Here is a 7846-nt window from a genome sequence, read left to right on the forward strand (position 1 = left end):
TCTATTTGGTGGTACTTCAATGAAGCCATTTGTAACTGTTCTGAAACATTCCACAAAAAATCGCGTTCTATTTCGCAATGATCACAGTGATTTGTCTCTTAGGAATATCTCTCCTCTATGCAGTTCATCTTGCAGATTAATCCAGGCTAAGTCCATAGCATATGCTGACGCTAATGACATGGGTAGAATGTACTATACCATCTTTATGTCACGAGGACTCGTGGCCTTCAGGGACCGATTTGGGAGAGGTCTGAGGATGCGACTAAAAAGGGACCATATTATTCAAATCACGCTTGTTTTAACCGATCTTTGGCTATGCGCACCCTTCAAATGCAGTGCGAAGAATCGCTTCTCCTTCAAATTTGAAGCAGCCGGAAATGCCTCAGATAAGTGTGTAAGGTGACAAGGGGGAGTATCTAGTGGTTGCTAGTTGTGCAGCCAAGTTTAGTGAAAAATTCTCCTTTCAAGCTTATTTGCCTCTTCATTTTCGGTGACTTAATGCCATAGACTCACTCATAATTTTTGCCAACAGTTTATCATCACACTCAAGCCTTACGAAGTCTTCAAGGAGGACTTAGGCATGACTGGCGACCAAGTTAACTTTAAGAGACTGTTCGTGCAATCAATAATCTGATCGTAATTTTATCATAAAGATTTGACAGATGGCTTAAAAAATCTTATGATAATTTAAGATTTTTCTTTTGTCCCAAAGAATTCTAGATTTCACATTTGAAATTGATATCGAAACATTCAATTGAATTTGATCATTTTAAAATGCATCCTAAATTACAAACTATTTGATAAAAAATACATACACCCCTTGTTTTTGCTTCTTCTTATCTGGCAAACTCTGATCGTCTAAACAGTTTCAAAGCTAATCTTGGCAAGACTAGTGAATGTGAAAATGCAAATTTGCCTATCTTCGAAAAGTAGAAATCGTAGATATTCTACAGTACGCCCCTTTAAGAGAATTTTACGAGCATTATTGGTTTCGTCTGACTTCCTTTTTTCTAACCATCCCATTTTTTCAAAGCCCCGATTTTTTGCAGTACTTAGAGTACTTTAGCAACCGGGAGCCGTTCTCCCCGCACCATTGTCCCCTGCCGCCTCGAATACACGCAAAAAATGGCTGCGACACAAGATTGATGGACCAGTCTCGGTGGCTGAAGAGGTTAGTGGGATGGCTTATCAGAGTTTTGAGTTAAAACTTTAAGTTCTCCCCTGTGGTAAAATTAGCTCATAAAGTCTAGTGTACTGCAGAAAGAGAACAAACAAGAACTTGTAATTCCGTTTTTTATTTTGTTGATTAAAATGCTTTTTATCAACAGGTAAGGAGGAAAATTTGTGCTGCTTATGGTATACCATGCTACAATGACTTGTCACCTATGTTTGATAAGCTGAATGGGACTCCTTGATCTGTTTCCCTTCTAGTTCAGTCGTACATGATATGATTCACGAGGCTAAACACGGCTTCAAAGTTGCTACGACTTATTGTACAGCATTCGGAGAAGAAGAACGCCATTGTTCTGTTCTCATTCCCATATTCCCCTCCAATATGTTTGCACGATGCTCATCGTCATTTCTCGGCACCACAGGGGAAAGACCATTCGTTTGGTGATAAAACGGCAACGACTAGAGCTAGACGTTTTCTTGGTTTCTACAAATGAACCTCTTTTAACATAAAATTTGTGGGTAGCTTGCCTTTCCTTGGAAAGTAATAGAGTTTCATAAAGTCTGTTTTTTACATATAAAGGAAAGCTAAAGAGCTACTTGGAGGCTTATTTAATACCTTTTACTTAATCCTGCTGACTTATTTGGCTTTATAATCAGAGGATAGGAATCGTTATATCGTGAATTACATAAGTAGCTGCCTCTAAAAACATTGGAAGTTTCCAGCGGATGTTAATGTAATGCTCCAAGCCACTATACAAGCATCACAATCGGCGGAATCCTGCTCTTCCTAATTTTCGGCGAATTTGATCCCGCTTCCAGTTAAGTAGGCGAAATGGAGGCCTTCAAGTTTTCTAATGTCTGCTGCACCACCTGATAGATGTAGTTAACAAGTCGCTTTTTATTTTGCCTCCGACCCATCAATGCAAGCTCTTCAGTCTCAGTGAGTCCTCCCAGCATCGTGAAGGATTGGTTATCCATCCAAATATGATGATTTCCATCTTGTCTGAATTTCAGCATGGAACTCTCCTTCCATGCCGGTATTCCTTGTTACACCCCCAGGCCTGACTCTGGATGTGCCGCTGTGATGGAATGAATTCGCCTCTTGCCTAACTGTGCAATCCTTTCAGCCTCAGCACCTGCATTCCATGCTAAATCATGATCATCTGTCAGTTGTCAATCACTTCACCTTTTTCAATACAACGCCCTAGAATATTTGCCTATCAGCTGGAGGTCAGAAAATGATTTGTCCTATTTACATTGTATCGTTTACTAAATGCCAATTTCTTTTCCCTTAAGTTTGACATGTAGAACAGAGATAGCTGAAGCATTTGAAGTCGAAGAATAATTTTAAGTCACTTCCAGGATAATTATAGAGGAATATGGTCGCGATATCAACCACATAATAAGATGCAGCGCAACCAGTATTCCTCGAAGCCTTTATAATTACACTGACACAAGAAGGAGATTTGTCATTATCCCAGAGGTTAGCTGAGATGCCAGAGGCATGGTTGGAGGGCGATGCAGCTGGGTGGAAGTAGGAGCTAGCTAGATTAACGTGTATACTTATACAAGGTTACTGTTAAACTCAAATCGAATCACTACTTTTTAAGGTAGAAAAAGAAATCAAGTAACGGGCTTTTGAGTAAGTTTTTGCGTTTGTCAGTGCCACTATTTCAAGGAAATTTTGAAGTCATTTGATAGGGATGAGCGGACTAGTAGTGAAAAATTTAATACGCGTTTTATCCACAACGCATCAAAAGTCTCGTCACGTATAGTTCTACGGACTACAAAAGATTTGTGGCACAAAAACTCCTTGACTAGCCACATACAGACGGTTGAACAGACTGTGAAGAGCATGAAAAAAACACTGTCCTTACGTCGAATTGGGTCAGTTCTTATTGTAAACCTCGCAAAGAATCGTGCATTTGACGGTATCTCCTCCAGTCTCGTTGCACCATTTAGCTGCATGACTTTGTGCAGTACACCAGATAGAGCTAATTTCTAACGATGGACGTGGATTTGATTGAACATGATTTGACAAGCACGACACGCGGTGGTCTCATTCCTACCAATATACTGTATTGATTAGCCTTTGACCTGGCCCTAGCCTTCACCTTAACTCCAGAGTGATTGGTGGCACAATCCAGTCCTATGCCTGACTGTGCAAGGTATTGCGTAGTCAGAGGAACTGAGAGAATACGTGAATGCCGAGACATTCCATAATGTCGGGGGAGGTAACCGAAATAGGAATGTTTTCTGGAGTCGTAGTAAACACCACCAAGTGAGCGAAATGAAATTACAAACGTATGAGTGTGATGATGCAGTATAGCGTAAAATGTAAGGAGTAGAATGGTAGGAACCAGCGGGTTCGAGTAGCCAAATAAACAGCCAAATATCCTTCTGTTACATTATAACAGCCCTGTGTTTGGAAACTAAAAAGTATTTGTCTTTTGAATTAACTTTTTCCTTAGTTTGAACCTACTAAATATCTGATCCTGAATTACAAATCTTGGCAATTGTTTTCCGCTTTTTAATTTCTCAAGAAAATGAAAAACTCGATAATATGGCAATATTTTCCATTAAGTGTGTTTACAATGTATACCTGCGACATCAAAATGTCATGTACGCAAACAATGCTGCTTCTCGGGGTGCATACTTCATTTTTATAATAATTTCTGATTGGTTTCAGTGATTTCCACATTGCCAAGGCATTGTACAGCCGACAGGCAGGTCAAAAGACCACTTTCTCTTAAAAGCATTTATAAATTATAGCACAGCTATCACTGAGTTAGTGGGAATCTGAAGGGTCAAGGAGCTTTTTTTATGCCCAGGGTTACTTCATCAGTTTGCGTGGACAGCAATTTTCCCAAATCATTATTTACAAGCAGTCAAAAATGGGCAAAATGGGGAGCTAAAATGTAGTTTTAGAACAAAAAACTGAAATTTTTTAGAACATATCTGAGGGTTAAACTACTTGATATAACTGAAAGCCTAAAAACTCAAAAGCTCTAATTTTCTTTTCTAAATTATGGAATAATGTTAGGATATGAAGACAATTTGCTACCTTCATATTCACCCATCTATTTCGATGCAAGTTTAAAGGTTGACCAAGCCTCATAGATGGAGGAATTCGAGAGATGAGGTAATAATTTTGGCATCTGCTTAACTTTTTAGGCAAAAGCACCGCAGATGATGAAGAAATAAACTGAACGAACTAAACAAAGGGGAGTCCCAATTGATGCCGAAGTGTAGAAGAAAATTAGTAATGAATCGGTTAACATGAAAGAAAAATTGGCAACTTTTTAAAAAGGACTATTTTCAGAAGTTCATATAAATGCTTTTTGCATTACGGGTTAAAATAAAAAGCTATTTCCTTTTTGAATTTGCTATGTTTACAAAATTGGCGCGTTTGAACTTTGTGGAAGCATTGCTTGAAGTTTATTGCACTGCATTTGCAGGCAAGTGCAGTTAGAAGGGGTTCACGCGGCATTCTTAAGTAGAAGATTGATGTAGCTAAGACTGTCTAATATTCACTAAACGCAATAGAAGACTGCTGCACATTTAACCTTTGCCAATTTCACTTTCTTTGAAGCACAACTTTTGGCCCTAATTCTTGCATATTTTTATCTTCAAAACGAACTGTCTGCTTTAATTTGTTACCCATTTTTGAATGCTAGTGATGATATTCTTCGTCAGAAGAACTATGGAATGAATACGGTGGATGGGATTGAACGGCGGTCTCCATGCTATCCACTTCTTCCATCATGGTGTGGCACAGAAGTGCAATGCATGTTTATTTAAATGTACCTTTAAGGCGTGAAGCGTTGAACATATGCAGACACGTGACTGAGGGGGCACAATCGGTGCTCGAGGAGGAAATTAATTCCGAACGCGTATGATCTCCATCTTTTGTACCCTCTAAAACACCATTCGCTGAAGGACGCTATCATTGAACCACTGCCCATTTCAGGGGTATGAAGTCATAGATGGAAGAGAGAAGCACTGAGCAGGTTACATTAGGTCCTCTAAAGACTGCGAGATAAAATTAAGCTTCTCTTCTGACTGATTTATCAGCCCTGGTTGCTTCAGAAGAAGAGTCACCTTGTTAACCTTTCCAGTAGATTAATTTCAGACCCAATTATTGTCTAGACTTCAACAAGTGAGCAGTTGTGTCTGTGGTCCATCATACCACATAAAGTACAATTTCCCAGAGCTGCCAAATAATTTGGTGTCTTAGAGGTTTGCTGTCAGCAGTGAGTGGATCCTTCTGAGGTGATCAATGATTTGTTGGTCTGTTTTTCTTGCAATGAAATGGAAATAGTGTTTTGCATTACAAATCACTCAATCAGGTAGTTAATTAGTGAGTAGTTAATCTAAAATGCAGTCATAGAAGAAATGAAGAACGGTTGAGTGGTCCTTAAAGCTATTTCCCACTTATTAATGCATGTGGGTGGAACCATAGGCTCAGAAATTCCCATGATTCCTTCTTTTTTTGTCGATGTAATTCGATGCAAACAGTTTCTTTACATGCTAATCCCCAATGGTAGTGGCACATGTTTCAAGGCTTAATTTTCACTACTAGAGAGACTATCCTACTATAATGCATTTGCATGAGTATTTAATCACCACATCATATGGTCTACATCGTTTCTAGACAAAAGGTAGAGTGTCACACCTCCAGACGTTCTACCACCTAATTGTTCTCGGCTCATGATGCATAAAGCTGGAACTGCTTCAAATGGGTTGAATTGAGATTAAAGTAGTGAGGAAAGCAAAAAAACATCCATTTTCAAGCTTTTACCCTCTTGATCACTTGACATATTACTTAATTTGTTAGCTTGTAAAGTCTTACAACTGTAGCAATTTCTTGACATTGATAAACAAATTTTTACGAGTTTTCATTGGAAAGTAACAAAATGGGTAAATTTGATGACTCTTGCAAAGTAGCGCCACAAATAGCAAAAGTAATCACTAGATTTCTGCTCAAACTTACTAGAATCAATTAAAAAAATTTTAGCTTACGATTTTTTTAAGGATAGCTCAAGATTTGTACAGCTGAGACAGACGATGTTCAAAGAGGATCAAGCGATTGAAAAGGAGGATTTCGCAAAAGACTATAACGAATCGAAGAGCAGGCAACTGCAAGCCTGGCACAACTGATGCAAGAAAATTTGATGACTTTTGGAAAAAAAATCTCCAAAAGTTAGAGAACAAGCTGATTGTTTTGATTAGTTAGACCTGGTGATGTTATCATGCTTACTTAATCATCGTTTAAGCAAAATACCTTCCATCTGGAGTGACTCGACGTCTACTTTTATTAATTAGAGCAAAAATCATGTTTTACTTGATTTTGCTTTGCAAAAAATTATCTCAGTTCACAAATTCCGTCTTTTCTACACAAATTTGACATTGAATACATAACAGCAGAAAGTGATGGGTAGCTTGCTTTCTTGGCTGTGCTTGAAAACGTGGTATAACCAAAGATATGAATGAAAAGGGTAGGAAAGAGAAGTCCAAACGCTGCAGTAAAGGCAAAGTTGATTAAAAAAGCATAGAAGTTAGTCCAAGAATAGTCAAAATTTCCTCAAAAGCATTAAAAATACCTGCCTAGTGAACAAAATGACACCAAAATACTTTTTTCCTGGTCGAAGTGAACCTTGCTAATGTGCACTAGGTTTGGGTTTGTGCAGGAAATAGCCTTTTACATCTCCTTTTCTGTTATTTTAAGACATTAAATTAAGGAATTTGGTCAAACCAAAAAAACTGATAATAACAAATCATTCGTGTCACAAAGGGACGATTATGAAAAACAGGTAAAATACCCCTCCTAACAGAGCGTAGCACCAAATGTACGCCTACGCAAATGACCTAACAGTCGCGATAAGAATATTATCTCGAAAAGCTGTTATAAGGAAAATTATCAAGGTTTAAGGTGCAAAAAAGAAATTTAATGTAACACTTTGTTGATTTTACTTTGTACTTCTGCTGGGTGGCGTAGCCAACGGGCCATGTTGTCAGCACTCCAGTCTTTCTGTACTTCGACAATACACTTTCTATCATGGTATTATGACTTCTTTTGTCTTCAGAAAAGACTTGAGGTTGTGGTTATGCAATAACAGGGATGTAAGCTGCAGATTTAGATGGTTCACTTTATTGCCATCTAGTAAACCACATTCATCCAATCCACTGAGCAGAAGCCTAGCTCTAGAAATGGGACGAAGACAATGGACGTCCAAACCCTACCAATAAATTAAAAAAAATACTATTTTAAAAGAACTTCCTGACAGTTTTTGTAAAGAAGCGTCACACATACTAGGCATTCTCAATTTCACCAAACCATTGTTACACCTGCTGAATGCGACAAAATTCCAAATGGGTGGCAAACATCTCCCAACCTTTAATGTTGTGCTAGATGGCCTTGTTATACTTGCTTTAGAGGTTAAATGACTACAAGCTAAGAGACATTTGACAGAGAGAAGGCCATATTTTAGCAGCGAAATTACGTAGCTGGTAGATACAAATCAGCCTATGAGTACTTCAATTTATTCTGTCCAACTAGTTCGGGTATTAAATCTCTCCTTTTTATCCAGAACTATTATACCTAAAATATTGCAAAGATGTCCTTCAGGATTTTTTGGCAAATTTTTTTTATGTTTAGCAGGGTTCTTGAAAC

This window comes from Echinococcus granulosus, assembly GCF_000524195.1.
Source record: "Echinococcus granulosus chromosome Unknown EG_S00037, whole genome shotgun sequence".
Classification (NCBI taxonomy): domain Eukaryota; kingdom Metazoa; phylum Platyhelminthes; class Cestoda; order Cyclophyllidea; family Taeniidae; genus Echinococcus; species Echinococcus granulosus.